We start from the raw sequence: 15047 nt of genomic DNA, 5'->3' as shown, positions 1-15047 counted from the left end.
GGGACCGTGATAGTGGCTTTGGGGGCTGAGGGTATAGAGTGGGAAGGTATCATGGTGTCTTTGTGGACAGTGGGACTACAGCCCCTTAGGAGATAGATGTGATGGTGTTTTAGGGGACAGTGGGGACACAACAAGAAGGTGCGATGGTAGTTTTGGAAACAGGAGGAACACAGTGGGGACGTGTGATAGTGACTTTGGGAACAGTGTGGATCCAGTGGGAGTGTATGATGGTGACTTTGAGGACAGAGGGGACACAGCAGGAATATGTGACGGTGATTTGGGTACAGTAGGGATGAAACCCCTCAGTGGGGGGATGTCACAGGGGACAGCAGGAGGTGTGATGGTGGCTTCAGGGATAGAGGGGACACGCCAGGGGCGTGCGATGGTGGCTTTGGGAACGGAGGGGTCAAGACAGGAAGAGTGATGACAGTCGGGGGTGGAGGGGACACGGCAGGGAGGTACGCCGGCGGCTTGGGGACAGAGGCGATGCAGCCCCTCAGCAGGTGGCGATGGCTTTGGGGACAGGTGGGCTCGGTGCGGGAGCGCGGTGTCTCCGCGTACGGCGCCGGGCAGAGGTGCGGGTGCCGGGAGGTGCCCGAGCATCCCGGCCGGCGGCGGGAGCGGCGGCCCCGGGGCGCGTCTGGCGGGTCGCGGCGGGGCGGGGGTCGCGGGGCGGTTGCCATGGCAGCAGCCGGGCGGCGCGCGCGGCCGGCGGGGCGCGGCGCGGCCCCGGAGCGTACCATGTGCGCCCGGCGGCGGGAGGCGGCGGCGGAGGGGCCACGACGGCGGCGGCTGCTGCTGCTGCCCTGCTGCTATAGCTCCGCCACGGCGGGCCCGGCGACCAGGAGCCGCTGCGTCAATGTAACGGCGGGGACGGGGGCGGAGGGGACGGGGAGGACGAGGGGGGACGCTGAGCGGCATTTCCACGCCGCGCGTGGCCGCGGGGAAAGGGGGGTGAGGGGGGCGGAGGGCGGGCGGGAGGCGTTAAAATGGCGGCGCGCAGGCGGCCCCCGCGCTAAACCGGCCCCCGTGGCTCGCCCCGCGCCGCCGCGCGTGGCACGGAGCGGCCGCCGCTGCCTGCGAGCGCCGTCGCCGCTGCGAGGTAAGGCCGGGGCGGCCAAGGGGCCCCCGATGCCCCCCCCGAGCCGCCGGCGCCCGGGGACGGGGGGCGCGCTCCGGGGAGGGGGCGCGGCGGCGGCTGGTTCCGGTGCCGGTCCCGCGGGTGGCTGTCCCGGGAGCGCAGGCGGGCGGGCGGGCTGGCCGCGGGTGCTGGCGCGGCTCCGCATCGCTCCTTTGTCTGGCGGCGGCGGCGGGCCCGGGCTCCGCTCCGCTCCGCTCCGGCGGGGGGCTGGCGCGGTTGCAGCGTGGCGGGGGCGGCGTTCCGTTCTTTAATAGGAAAAAAAAAAATTCATAACACAAAACCCACACCAAAACTAATTTTTGCAGCCGAAAGTGTTGCAGGCGCTGCCGTAGCCCCGGACGCCTGGTAGCGTGGCAAACCCCTGCTCGGAGCAGCGGGAAGCGGAGTTTTACTTCTGGAAAAGCAGCCCAAACTCTCCGGAGGGCTCCGACCGCCGCAGCGGCGAGAGAGGGGGCCGGAGGGGAGGGGGGATTTTTTTTTTTTTTTTTTTTTTTTTTTTTTTTTTTTTTTTGACTCGTATGAAGACATGCGCATTTGTTCATTCTTGCCACCGCACTGGAGTCTGCCTAGAAACAAAGAACACAGCCTGGCGAAGTTGATGCTGGCTCCCAAAGTGTCTGGCTTTTTTTTTTTTTTTTTTTTTTTTCCCTTCCCCTCATTTACTTGTGCCATCGGTAAAAGCCTCGACATGGTTCTTTCAATTATTCCCATGTGCCTGCTGATGGAAACACAGCCCCCCTCGCCGCCTCTCCCCTTCGCCCCCCTCGCCCCTACCAGGCCAGGTTACGCATTTTGGAAAGTGCAGCCATGATAGACAGAGCAAGTTCTCTCTCCCATTTTGCCCCGGCCCCGCGGTGTGACAGCTCGCAGGAGGTGTGCCTTCTCACCGGGAGCCACCCCCTTGCTGAATCATCGCCGAGCCATGGCCGGTCAGCTCGTCCGCCCGGGCAGCGGAGCATTCTCCGGCCGAGCATGAGGCGGTGGCGAAGCCGGCGCTGAGGCTGAGACCTGTTAACATTCGGCTCAGGCGCGGGCGAGCGGCCGCGGGGAGATAAACCTTCCCGTTTCATGGCAGCGGGAGCCGCGGATGCAGTTTTGAGCTCAAAGGCAAGACGTGCGCTGCTGTAAGGAACATCCCCTGCCTTTGAGGTAGTGAAAGTCCGACTGAGTGGTCCTGCAGCTTTTGCCGTTGGAAACTCCCCTCTCGCTCAGATAGGCTCCGTGTGCGATCAGCACCGGGCTCGGGGAGCGACGTGCAAATTCGTGGTGTTGTGGCTCTTAGCAATAATCCTATATTGCCTTTGTAATGTGTATGAGCAGTAGTGTCGGGTCTGTGCTATTTGCTTAAAACTAGTTTATTCTGCCCTCATGGAAGTCATTGCCTTTGTTACCACACGGAAATAATGACTTAATCTTTATGGGGCTTGGGGTGCGAGTGTGTCAGATGTTGAGGTGTTGCTAGGTATCCCTGCCTCCATTCAAAGGTTGCCAAAAAAGTAAGAGAGTGAGAGGTGGGATGAACAATTTTCAGCTGGGGTGTATCAGGCAAGACTAAATTGCAGCAGTTGTTGGACATGTAACATGATCCTGTAATTAGAGTGAGGTTATAGTCTATACCATGTTGAAACTATCGAGTGTCTGAGTTGGAGCAGTCTGAATTAAACTAGTTATTCTGGGATTATACAGAAGCAGAAGTAATGCAGGTAATGTTTCCACAGAGCAGCTTTCATGGGGTTGCAGAGATGTTTTCCCCCTTTGGTCCTCCTTGCGGCTGTTGAGGCAGTGTGTGGAGTCTGCAATGGTGCTGCTGGTCTCCAGGTTGGAGAATCGCCTTACATGGCACAGTTCTGCTCCTTGGAGTTTAATTTGCTAATGAATATCCAAATCATGCATCTCAGTCCTGGGAGGGAAAAAAAATCCTGAATGGAGGACTTGGGGGTTCAGGTTCATGAAGAAGTGAAGGACTTAAAGGACTGTAATTTGGTCTTGAAACTTCCCTGCTCCCATTACATTCCAAACCCCAAGAAAGATGAGTGTTAGCAAGTCTGGTGTAGAGCCTGGTCTGGTGGAGAGCCTGCAGGCTGTGGTCTTTTCAGTGTGGCTTCCTGGGGTGGCTTCAGGTGGCTCTGGTTTGCTGTAGGGATGTAGTGGTGTGGAGCTGCAGAGGCAGACCTGGGAGGCTGTGCAAAGGTGCAGTGTGTGGGCACCAGCTCTGCTCACGGGTGGTAATTTCCCTAGGTGTGCATATATATATATATATATATAATGGTACATATTTAAATTAAGTAATTTTAAAGTAGAGATGGCCCAGAAAAGTTTTGAGAACTCTTGCAGTGTTTTGAGTGCTTCTCTTTCAAAACAATGGACTGTGCTGAAGCTTCTAGTTATTATGGGATGTGTTGATAGCAGGAGAAGGAGCAGTCTGCTTTGGGCTCAGTTGGCCTTCCTAGGAGTGGCTGAGTTTTATGTGAGCACCTGGTTCAGCCTGTTTACAGCTGTGTGGCTGCTGCAGAACTGGTGCTGCCTTATGGGCCTTTTGGGATATGTTGGCAGGGGCCCAAAGCAGACCTGGTTGTCAGCAAGGAAATTAGCCCCACGGTGCTGTAAACTGTCCTGCTCAACCTCCTGCAGCATCTGGTCAGGTCAGCAGAATTCAGGGTGCCACATCCTTTCTGCTTCTGTGAGGAACGCACATGGAGAAAGAGGGAGTGAATCCAGACCTCTCATTCCTCTCTCCAGTGCTGGATCATGTGCTGAAGGAAGGTTATTGACCGTAGAGATGCTGGGCAGTTGTGCCTGAGATGTTGAGTCCACACAGAGGATTTTCTAGTGGTTTTTGTGCCCAGTTCCGTATCACAAGCAATGGAGGCCTGCCCTGCCCTCTTATTCTCTGTTGGGGAATGGCTGGCATAAACCTTAAATGTTATTCTTGGAATTTTACAGACCTAGAAATTTTCTTGTGGGCTTGTCCCATCTTGGCAAGAGGAATATGTGGAGCTTAGGATTTTGCACCTATGATGCCATCAGACATGAAGTTTTGAGGGGCCGTTCTGCATTTTTAAGGGAATCTCAAAGTGCAACTTAAAACCTTGTGACTGCGGAGAGAGAGGCTGGCTTTCTTACTTTTTGCAGCATAACTTGCAAATCAGTTTTGAAGCTGGTGCTGTGGTGGAAGTGGTGCTGTTTCTGGCCTTTTCCTCCAGACTCTTCCATCCTTGTGATTTAAGAATAATCTTGCTGAATAACAAGAGAAAAAAGAACACTCATTTTCGCCATCACTCAGCTTCTCCATGTGGCCACAGAAACGGTTGTGTTGGCACAAGGACCTGGGGGTCCCAGGCAGTACAGGATGAGGCTGGGCCACAGCATAACTGCATTTCTTATGTCTGGCAAATGGATTTTCCTAAAGACACAAGTCAAACTATGGCTGACCTAGTCACCAGTGCCTGCAGCTCAGTCAGGAGGCAGAAAAAAACCTGAAGATTTTTTTTTTTTTTGTGGCTAATACAGGCTCATGTGAAGATGATGAATCTACAGTTGGGATTTGGTGACTGATGCCCACAGTAGGACACCCCTTCTGTGCTGGTGGTAACAACTTGGCTTTGTCAGTGGATTGAACCATGCATGACTCAGTTCATGTCAGAACTCAGAGTCAGATGTGTTGGGAAAGAGTATGGAACATTCATAGGAGCAGGCTTTTTGGGCCATGAACATACTAGAAGTCACGTGTGGGAACTGAGTACTAGAAACACGAGGCTGTTCATTCAGAGCACTGAAAAGCACAGTTTGATTAGATCTTGATATCCAAAGGCAGTCGTAGGGGTGATGGCTCTCTTGGTGTGCTTTAAGAACAGTGCACCTGTCCAACCAAAGAACTGCTGCGTCAGACAGACATGGCATCTTGCACTTCCATTGCCCAGGTCCAGCCTTCCAGCAGTCATCAGGGAAAATGTGAGAAAAATCTTTTGCAAAATGCTAGAAAGTCTTGGTTGGGGAGCGACTGCAGCCTGGAAGCAGGGAAGAGAGGATGTCTTTATTGAACTGTGTGTGTTTGCTCTTAAAATCCCTTAAAAGCTCTGAAGCTCAAGCTTGCTTGATTTGCTGTGTTTGCCATATGTAATATTTCAGTGAGAAGTTTCAATTCAGTGTGGCTGAGTTGATGCAGGAGTTCCTTTTAAGGTGATAGGAATCCACTTATCCATGTTTAATGTACTGGTTTGCTTTTTAGACTGTTTTTTGGAGAGGAGGGGTTGTGAGCTTCTTTTCAGTTGGTGTAGTCCAGACCTCTGGGCAGTGCATGCACCCATCTCTAGGGCAATGCTCAGGTTCTTAATTTGTCGTATGACTTAAGCACAGACTTGTCTCTTTTGCTGAAATTCAGTCTTTAAGCTGGAGCATTTATAATAAAACGTTTTGTTATTCTCTGTTCACCTCTAATGCACAGGTTCCCCAGACTTTCTATCTGTATCTGCTGCTGGAATGGAATTCCTTATCATGCCCCCTAAGTATAGAAATTGTATAAATGGATCCTTTTAGTTTGTTTTCTCCAGATTTCCATCTGTGCAAATTCCTGCCCCTGGATAGATGATTTACCTGAGTTAGTGCTCGTGATGCTTTTTGCACCTCTTGCCTGCTAAGCTGTGCAGTGTGTGTTGTTCTTTTAAAAGGTGTGTATCCTCCCCTTTTTCCATGCTATCTTCCAGTAAGGATTGTCTACCCTGAGTGATGCTATCATCTTCCATTTTAAATGGTGTCAGCAGATATTTGTTTTCCCCCTTCTTTCATTCTGATGCTAAGTACTCACCATGGGAATGAGTCGTCTTGTATTATTCACATGGAGCAAATCTGTGGCTTGGCCTGCAAATTATCAGACCCTGCTGAGTGAGGATGAGGGCCTTGGGAGCCCAAGTGAAGCTGCCAGGATCTGTTTGCCTGGGGTTTTTTTTGTAAAAGCACGTAGGCCGATAGCAAGCTGAAAAAGCAGTGGCCGCCTGAGCCGGGTATTTTATGTCTGAGGGCTTCTGAATGCATAAAATCAGAGAGAATGTGTCTGTGTAATCCGATCTGCTCTTGAAAGTCTTGTGGAGGGCTGCATGCTGCAGACATAAGCTGTGTCAATAAGAACTCTATTCACCCTCGGAAAACAGCCTCGTGATCGAGCTTGATTGGCAGGCTTCCTAAGGGAGGGCCTTTTTTTGAGAAAGAGCTCTGATTTTTTGGCGGTAGTTCTGACTGCCTTTTCGGACTCCCACTTATTGTTCTTTCCTCGGCGTGCTGAACTTGGATATTTTTGCTGCGAGCTTGCTGGGGCAGAGGGAGGATTTCATGTAGCACTGTAACAGGAGTGTGGGGTGAGTTTTCTTGCTTGCAGTGCAGCTCCTCTGCTGAAGCTGTATTTATAAGCATGAAAGTGAGGGGTTTAAAGAATATGAGGTAGGACTGGAGATTGCTGTGTGCAGGAGAGTGTCCCGTACCCTTTTGGGTGCTCAGGGTACTGTCTTGTAGAACAGTGGCACAAAACACCCATCCATGTAAAAGTCTTGTATGGTAATGCACAAAATGTGTGGTTGTGCATGCTTATGTGCTTTTTTCCCCCTTGGTTCTGCAGATGTCTGTGTTATCCAGAAGTATTGTTGGATGAAATTCTGCTTTTGGTAATGCTGCCATAAATCTGCTGTGAAGGCAGTGTTGTACTAATGGCTGTAATTTGCTGGGTGCTATTATATATATATATATACATTTATAAAATTTAACAAAAAATCACGCAAGGCAAAAATCTAATTCTGCTGTATGAAGTATTCTACACCTGGCATGTAATCTTTTAAAATCTTGTAGGAAAAGTCTGCTTGAGCTGATAAAAATGGTACTTATGAGATTTGCTGAAAGCAGAATTTTAGTCAGAGTACAGGTTCTGAGCTGCTGTTCAATGTGTAGCGTTTGTGTAAATGACATTTTCTGCTGCATTACGTGTGCACATTCAGCATTTGCTCTGCTGAGGACTTAAAGCCATTCTCTTTGGCACTGAGTTACTGGCTTTAGCAAAAGAGATAATGGACTTACAGTTTTGCATGTTTCATTTTTTATTTTCCAAGTCCTTTGGTCTATCTGTCACTTTTTTTAAAGCTTCATGTCCTTCATCAAGTCATGATTTGAAAATTAGCTCATCTGTATGTCTTTCTGGGTTATTCCTGTAGCTGCAAATGAAAGCTTTAAAATATAATTAGGATGTAATATGCACGAGCTCAAAGAAAAAAAAAAAGCAAAGTTATTATTTAAGAGAAATGCAATTATGTTTTGAGCCAATTGAGGCTTGACTTAGTTTCTCAGGGTTTGCTGGTGATGATGTAGTAAAACCAAAATTAACTCCTGAAATATGCCTGTCGTGAGTCAGGAATTTGGCTGGTGAAAATGTAGAGAGCCACCGAAAGAAGGGGAATCTCCTTGTAAGGGAGCCTGTCCCTGTGCAGTTTGCAATTGGATGCAGCATTTGGGGCGATTCTTGCAGTTCCATTTTCCTGGCTCTTCCCACCTGAATCCCCTTCAATAAAGGCCTGATTTTGCCCACAACAGCTTTAATAGCAAACTCTCTGTTTTAGGTGGGGTTGACCTGTGAGCAATCAGTGTGCAGACCGTGGCGGCCATGGACAGAGTGAGGGTGAGCAGGAAACACTGGCTGCTGCTCCTCTTAGTGTGGGGAGGCCGCAGCTGGGTGATTTGTTTTTACTTCCTGTTCTCAATCTGTTTGGGTCAAAAGTAGCGGTGTTTTTCCATATTAAGATGTTTGGCTTCATTCTGCTAGGCAGCAATAAATTTCACACCGTGCACAACGTGTTTCTTATATTTCAGAGATGCTTCCTTGCTGTCTTTGACTCTTAATTTGGATGGTGAAACCTTTATTAGTGCTTTCTTTGTTGCACGACCTGCTTTTCAAGGAAAACAGGAAGCTTTTTCTTTTTTTCTCCTTTCCTTCTGTTTTGGAAAGAGCCTTTGAAATATCTCACAGGTCTGTAACTGAGCAGGGAGAGGAAGCTGGCAGGTTTGTCTGCCATGCCTGGCTCCTCAGCAGGCTCACAGGGAGATGAGGATACCTCAGCCTGCTTCTCTGCTCTTGGAGTTAATTGGGATGCTGGGACTTAATCCATTAGTGCTTGTGAAGCGTTTGGTAATGTTTTGGTGGAAGGTTCTGGAACTGTGCGGTGGTGAGGTGTGGTTGTACAATGCAGGGCTGTGACGCTGGGAGGCACCTGTGTAGGTTGATGGACCAGTTGTTAAAGTGGTCCTAAAGGCGGGAATGGTGTGCTGTAAAACATCCCCATGTCATTGATGGGAAATGCTGCCCGGTAAAGGACAAGCTCTGAGCTGTGGCTGACTGCCGGGTGGCTCCTGGGAGTTGTTCTCCAGAGCACCGGGTTAGTCCACAGCATGCAAAATGTTACCACAGGCCACAGGGTGCAAAACTGATGGAGAAGAGAGAATCAGGCTCTTCGGGCTCTTGCCTGGTTGGGCAGCAGAGGTGTTTGGGTTTCTCTCCCCAAAATCTGGTCAAAACTCTTAAGCTGCTGATCACTCTTCCCTACGTTGCTCATTTGTAGGATCTCCTACTCTGCAGCCAGCAAGTCAGGATGGATAAATCTGTTTGTGGCCATACCAGGTATTAGTGGGCTCCTTTCAAATATAGTCTGGACATTTTTATATAAATAGTAATAAGCAGTGCTGGCCCAGGGGGCTTGTGTTGCATTCAGATACATTTCAGTGATGTTATTTTTGAAGTGCAAAAAAGAAACAGTAGCATGGAGCCATCTGCAGGGTTACAGGTGGTTTATCCTCCTTTCTCTTAAGCCTCCAGATGCTGAGTTGTGTCCAAGTGCAGAGGTGTTTTGTGAAGCCTCCATGCCCTTAGACATACTACCCAGGTTTTGGCAGTGGCATCTCCACCTTGTTCTTGCACTTGACTCCTGGATCTATATACATACTCCTTTATTCCATGTATTCTGCTTGTTCCTCAGACCAAGTCCATCACTGGATTTGGCTTGACTAATTACTCAGTGAAGCACTTAGTGTGACAACCTCAGTGCCCTTCGTTAAGCAGAGCCTAGGTAACTGAGCTAATGTTGGCGGTGTCCCAAGTGCCTGGGTGTGGTCTGGCTAATGAAGCAGCACCTTTCACATGGTGCTTGAGGAAGCTGCACTTCAGGTCATGTAAATGAGGAAACCAGAGTGGGCTGCTCTCCTGCAGGATGAACAGTGAGCCCCTTCCCTCCTGCATCTCTGCAGTGAGGTGACACCTCCACTGCTGCCTCTGTGTGCAACCAGCCTCTCCCCCTTCTCAGAAATGCAGGCAGGTTGTCCCCACTCTTCCCCATGCCTGCACTGCATGCTCCCTTGGACCAGTCTGCCCAGGGCACTTCTCTTGGATGGCTCTCTCGTGGGATTGACCACCTTCATCATCGTTTTGAGGGTCTGCAGAACAGTGGGGTTGAGTAGCTGTGATCCATGCTTCTTCTGAGACTGTGGAGATGAATATGGCATGTAGGGCAGATTCTGCATGAGGTTTTATGAACCTTGCTGAAGGGTTGGTTATGAACCTGCTGGGTTGGGGACTTCCCAGCTCTGGTGACTGTGTTGTAATATGACTCATTCAGTAGCTGATGCTCAGGTACCAAGGCTGGAATGAGGATGCTGCTGCCAAATGCCAAATTCATTCTGTGCTCTGTGTTAGGTAGAAGGTTATCCTTCTGACAAGATCTTGAGATCTATTAATAAGGTAAGGGAAGCTTCTCGTGTGTTTAATAACAGATTTATTTATTTTCTCTACAGTGTCACCCATCTTGTTTTTCTAGAGATACCTGGATTTCTAAATTCAGCCTAAGTGTAGAGATGCCCCTTGTTGGATGGTGCCACCATTTTGCATGCCAGCTTAGGTGATAAAGTTTTCCCCTAGGTCTTGAAACATCTTCTGGGGGGTGTGTGTGTATTTGGGACAAGACGTGGAAACCTTTTGACAGTGGGGCTTTGCCAAGGCAGAGCCATTGGCTGCTTGAGCTCCCAGGCTGTGCCAAGTGCTCTTGGCTTCATAGGTGCCACGAGAAGCTAAGCCTGCTGCTTCATGCAGTTCATATGTTTTTTGGCACTGAAAGGTGTGTTCTCTTTCCTCACTGCTGCTGTCCTCTTTCCTGTGCTTTGTCTGTCTTACGAATGCTAGTCCTGGCTGAGGGAGAGGGCAGGAATGATGCCTGGGCCAATGTAGCCTGTGCTTGGGTCAACTGGAAAAGGTGGTGAAAGCAGAGCTGGAGGATGCCTGGTGCTGCAGGAGAGCATCTGCATGGGTGAGGCTGAGTCAGTCTCTGGCGGCCTTTCGTAAGCTGCTGGGGTTTTTAGGTTCAATAAAACACTCTCATAATTATGTACTGATTTAATTAGAAAAATGCTTAGAGCGTCCATTGCATATGGCCATGAGCTAAGGCAGGTGCCTTTCAGCATGAGTAATTCCTTTTTTGGAACAAAAGGGCTGGACAGTTGAGTTGGACTGATCCCATGCAGTGGCAAGTCACCACACACTGCATTTCAGACAACTGCCTGCTGATTCTGGTTTTGTAGGTGTGGGGATGTGTTGGCTTGACTTCCCAATCTAGGGACCAGGAGAGCAAGTGGGGAATGCCACAGTCCAGCCAAGCATGCCAGATTTTGGACTGACTGGCAGTTATTTGCAGGTTTTTTGACATGAAATTCCCTTTCTCTCAGTAAAATTTAGATTCAAACACTTGTGAGACGCTTTTTTAGCGCAATCATTCGTGATGTTCAGCAGCAAACATGTGACTGGTGACTTGCTTGTCTGATGGCTTTCTCTTGAGCATCCTCAGATATTTCTGTCATGGTGACTGGGGAGAGGGATTTTACAGTTGAACTGAAACTTAAATTTTGAAAGGAGTTTTTTCTCTTGAAAATGAATCTGTGTTTTGCTTTGCTGCTGTTACTGTGCTCCATCTTCATTTTGCTGGTGCTGGCTGTAAAACCATTAAATTTTTAATGGGATGGGGCAGAGTAGTGTCTTCAGTTTGAATCTGAACATTACTGAGGAGCAACTTGAATTTAAAATCAAGTTTTGGTCACCAGGAACAAACATTTTTGTTGTTCCCATGTGCCTTTGACATGTGCTGGTGTTCTGGTGCGTTCCATGCTGGTGAGTGTCAGCTCCCTGTCCGTGGAAGAGCCTACGGCTGAACCCCACTTGTTCTGTCTGCAGGAGTGACACTACTGCAGCACAAGTGAGACTCTCTGCATGCCTGTTGATGGGCACAGAACCCATTAGGATTACAGGAACTTCTTCAGAGATTTATGCAGCAGTTGTAAAGCATCCTATCTTTCTATTTTTTTTAGGTTAAACTAATGCTGCAAATACTTTTTAAAATAAGGCTCTTAATACAACGAAACTGTCAAGGAGGAGAAGTCCACTGTGGTGATTATTGTCCAAATATAATTTGTGATAGGCAGAAAGTGAGGCTGACTACAAATAACAGTGATTCTGGGATGAAGGTAAAAAACCTTAATATTCTGAATGATAGAAGAATGAATTTAAATTCATTTAATGACAGTAATCTTTGTATTATTAACCATAATCTGCTTCTGAGAAGCATACAGACGTGGCTTCTTTTTTTTTTTTTTCCCCACAACTCTCTGTAGAACTGCATTAATAAGAACAGAGTGTTTCTCCTGACCTCTGCCTTTAGATTATGAGCTCCCAAAGGCACACATTTTTCTTCTATGTTTTTGGACAACATCTGCAGCTAGTGAAAGCTGCCACAAATAAGTAGCAAATCTGGGAGCATGTTACCATAGTCCCAGATCATTTAGCAAGGGGTTAATCCTGCATGATGCTTACGGGAGAGTGAAACAAGGCCTGCAATCTGATAGCCTTTCCTGGGTGGTTTTAGAATGGTCTTGAACCTGTGTGTTGCCAGAGATTCTCAGCAGGGTGATTTTAGGAGGAAACTGAAAGAGTGCAAGAAGGTGCAGGCTGCTGTAGTTTTGGATGCACAAGTTTCTGGATGGTTTTCCAGAGGGGAGGTACAAATGCCATGATATCGATGAATTTGATGCAGTACTGTTAGCTGGATTGTGGAGGAGACGAGACTGGCTTTAGGGTGGTTGTTTGGAGCATTCAATATGGGGAAGGAGTGCTGTGGCACATCAGACATCTTCAGGTGGGAGGTTATCACAATCAACCTCATGCATTTCCCTCTTCTGAGGGAGAGAGCTGATGCACAGGAGCTTGGGTTTCTGTAGGAATGTGACACTGCTCATTCTGGAGATCCAGGAAACAAAAATGAGAGAGAGAGAGAATTAAAGTGTGATATCTGCTTGCTTATGGCCTGAATCCCCTAATCACAGCCCCGTGTAAGTGAAGGTCTTAGGCTGGGTTGAGTAGAGGGCATGTCCACCCAAGAAAATGTACATCCGCCCACCACATTGCAGAATTGGAGCTTGCTTCTGATGAAATACGGCTGTAAGAACCCTAAACCTTGCCTTAAAACAGCCCCGCTGTTTGTGACATTGCTTCCCCTGTGGCAGGCACATCGTGGAGGCACAGTGAAGAGAGGTGTGTGCTACCTGAGCTCCCTGTCCTCAGGATATCTACTCTGGGGCCAGGAAGCTTATCCTGGTGAGTCCATGCCTTTTGAAACTGGTCCTTCATTTGATGGCTTGGATTAAAGCCTTAATTGTATTAAGTATTGTGATGCTACTTACTTACTGGGAAGTAACATTGAGGCAGTTCATGCAACAGTGTGGCCGCTTTCACTGACCCTGTAATTTCCTTTTGACTGTGGCTGTTTCTCCTAGGGTATCCCGCTAATACCAAGCCAGTGGTAATCCCATGCTTTGCAGCATGGTGTTCAGTTTATTTCAGGTTGTAAGACTGCAGCCAGTGATGTAAGACTTGCTGGCTTTTTTCATGTATTTAGCTAAACTGAAAAAATAATTAAAAAAAAGAAAAAGGAAAGGAATTTATTCCATTTTGAGTGGCATCAGCAAAGAAAAAGAAAAAAGAAAAAGTTGTCAGCACATTTTTGGCTTGGAGGTGAAGGGAAGAGCATATTTTTATGGAAAGGTACATAATTTGTTTATTTATTAGATGTGATGTAGAAATGTTTGCTGAGGGATGGAGGAGAAAAGAAAAAACAAGGAGGGAAGAAGTCTAATGCTCTTTGTAAAGAAATGCTTCAGTTTTTCTTTTGAAGCAGTCTGGAAATTCAGGTTAGTCACTGTGAAGCTGAATAAATAATTTCTCAGAAAAACACTGCCTAGACTGCACACATAGCAGGTAGAAAGATTAAAATATGTCATAAAAGGACTTTAAAAGCACCTTTGGCTCAAATCTATGGTACTGTAAACTGAGGGAGAACCTCTGATTTTTCTGTTACCTGAGGATCTGGCTTTTGGTTTTAATCTCTTTTTTTCTCCCTCCCCTCCTCCTCCCAAGATATGAAAGGTGTGTTTGTATGGAGGATTTCTTGCGGCACATATTCAAGGTTTGTTTCAGGGCTCAGAGTTTGATCCAAAGGCTCTTCGTAGCCTTGGAATTTTGCTTTTATAGCTCTTGTGAGTTAGGAGACTATTGGTTCAGCATCGTGTTAGATACAGATAATTGGGGTTTCGAACATTGCCCACAAACACTTACAAAGCACTGTGCAAATGTTTTTGAGAACTAACAAAAACCTGCATTGTTGTCTGAAGGTTGAATCCACAGCTGCCTTCTTGGAATTAGAAGATAACAAATAAGCTACTAATACCTTATTTGTGGTTTGATATTCCCACTGCTGCTACTCATGTATGACTGGGGTCAAGGTTTTTGGGTCACAAGGTGGAGTGCAGGAGCTAGGTCTTGCTCAGTGTTGATACCCTGTTTGTGTGGTGTGTTTGGGCAAGATAGGATAAGCTGTTGTCCATCAATCTCTAGCCTGTGTCTCCTGCATATTGGCCACATGGGGTGGGGACAGCAGGGACCAGGCCACATGTGGCAAAACAGAAAAGCAACAGAAGAACCAGCTTGCGCTTTGACTATGCCATTCCAGCAGGTCACTGAGCTGTGCCTGGTAAGGCACTGTCGGGGGATGATGTGGTATCTGGTTGAAGTCCTTTGTGTTCAACTGGTGTCCTGACTTGTGTTTCTGACAAAGGATGAATAAGTGCCAGGTTAGACAGGGCTTTGAGCAACCTGTTTTAGTGGAAGGTATTCGTGCCCATGACAGAGGCATTGGAAATAAATTATTTGTAAGGTTAGTTTAATCTCCATTCTAACTTTTAGATGAAGCTGGGTATACCAAACTTGGCTATGGTTTCAGTGTGAGGCCAGAGCTGCTTCTGAAGAAACTTTGGGGACTGTTGATTTAAGGTTCATGTCCTGTTGGGTGAGCTCTGGGGTAAGGATTCAGCTCTCAGAAAGTACTGTGTGTTTTCTTTTCTTTTTGGCTTTTGAACATGTGTGGTTTTAAAAAAAAAAATCAGTTTTGAGGGAGCCTCCTGTCAATAATTGTTGGTCTGCAGGCTGAAGGGGAGACTGAGCATAGAAAGGCCCATGTTGGAGTCGCTGTGTGTTCGCTGTGCCCTTAAGGTATAGGATTAAGCTTGCAGAAAAGGAACGAGGTCAGGTCTAGACCAAGAAGTAGACTCTGGAATCCAGCCAAGAGTGTAAGGTTTTTCCTGTAACAGCATCCTAGATGTGGCAGTTGTGTTGACTTAGCTGAAATGAGGCTGACATCTGTAGGTCAGGTCTGATTAAAAAGGAAGGAGGGTGGAGAATAGCTCTGCAGAGTAAAGAGGATTTAAAGATAACCGGGGCAGGGGAGATGTGTGGCCCTTACTTGCAGAATTTGAGTTGGCCATGAGAATCTTGCTGTGCCTGGGAGCA

General features: G+C 47.9%; 1 protein-coding gene across 5 annotated transcripts in view; it reads left to right on the top strand.

Annotated features, from left to right (window-relative positions):
- The first annotated feature begins 794 nt into the window (after positions 1-794).
- The window catches only part of MBNL3 (muscleblind like splicing regulator 3), an 85499-nt gene continuing 71246 nt past the window's right edge, over positions 795-15047 (top strand). Inside the window, exon 1 of one of the 5 annotated variants that reach the window (XM_066182073.1) lies at positions 795-861. The gene's annotated coding sequence lies outside the window, so the exon portion shown is untranslated. Of the gene's footprint in view, positions 862-1007; positions 1103-2184; positions 2291-15047 lie in introns of those variants that run through there. The other 4 variants (XM_066182070.1, XM_066182069.1, XM_066182074.1 and 1 more) reach the window with 4 other exon arrangements.

This window comes from Chamaea fasciata, unplaced genomic scaffold, assembly GCF_029207755.1.
Source record: "Chamaea fasciata isolate MVZ Bird 193981 ecotype frontalis unplaced genomic scaffold, bChaFas1.0.hap1 SCAF_4, whole genome shotgun sequence".
In the NCBI taxonomy this organism is placed as follows: Eukaryota; Metazoa; Chordata; class Aves; order Passeriformes; family Sylviidae; genus Chamaea; species Chamaea fasciata.
The sequence above is the reverse complement of the archived record's forward strand: the minus strand, read 5'-3'. Positions and strand labels throughout refer to the sequence as shown.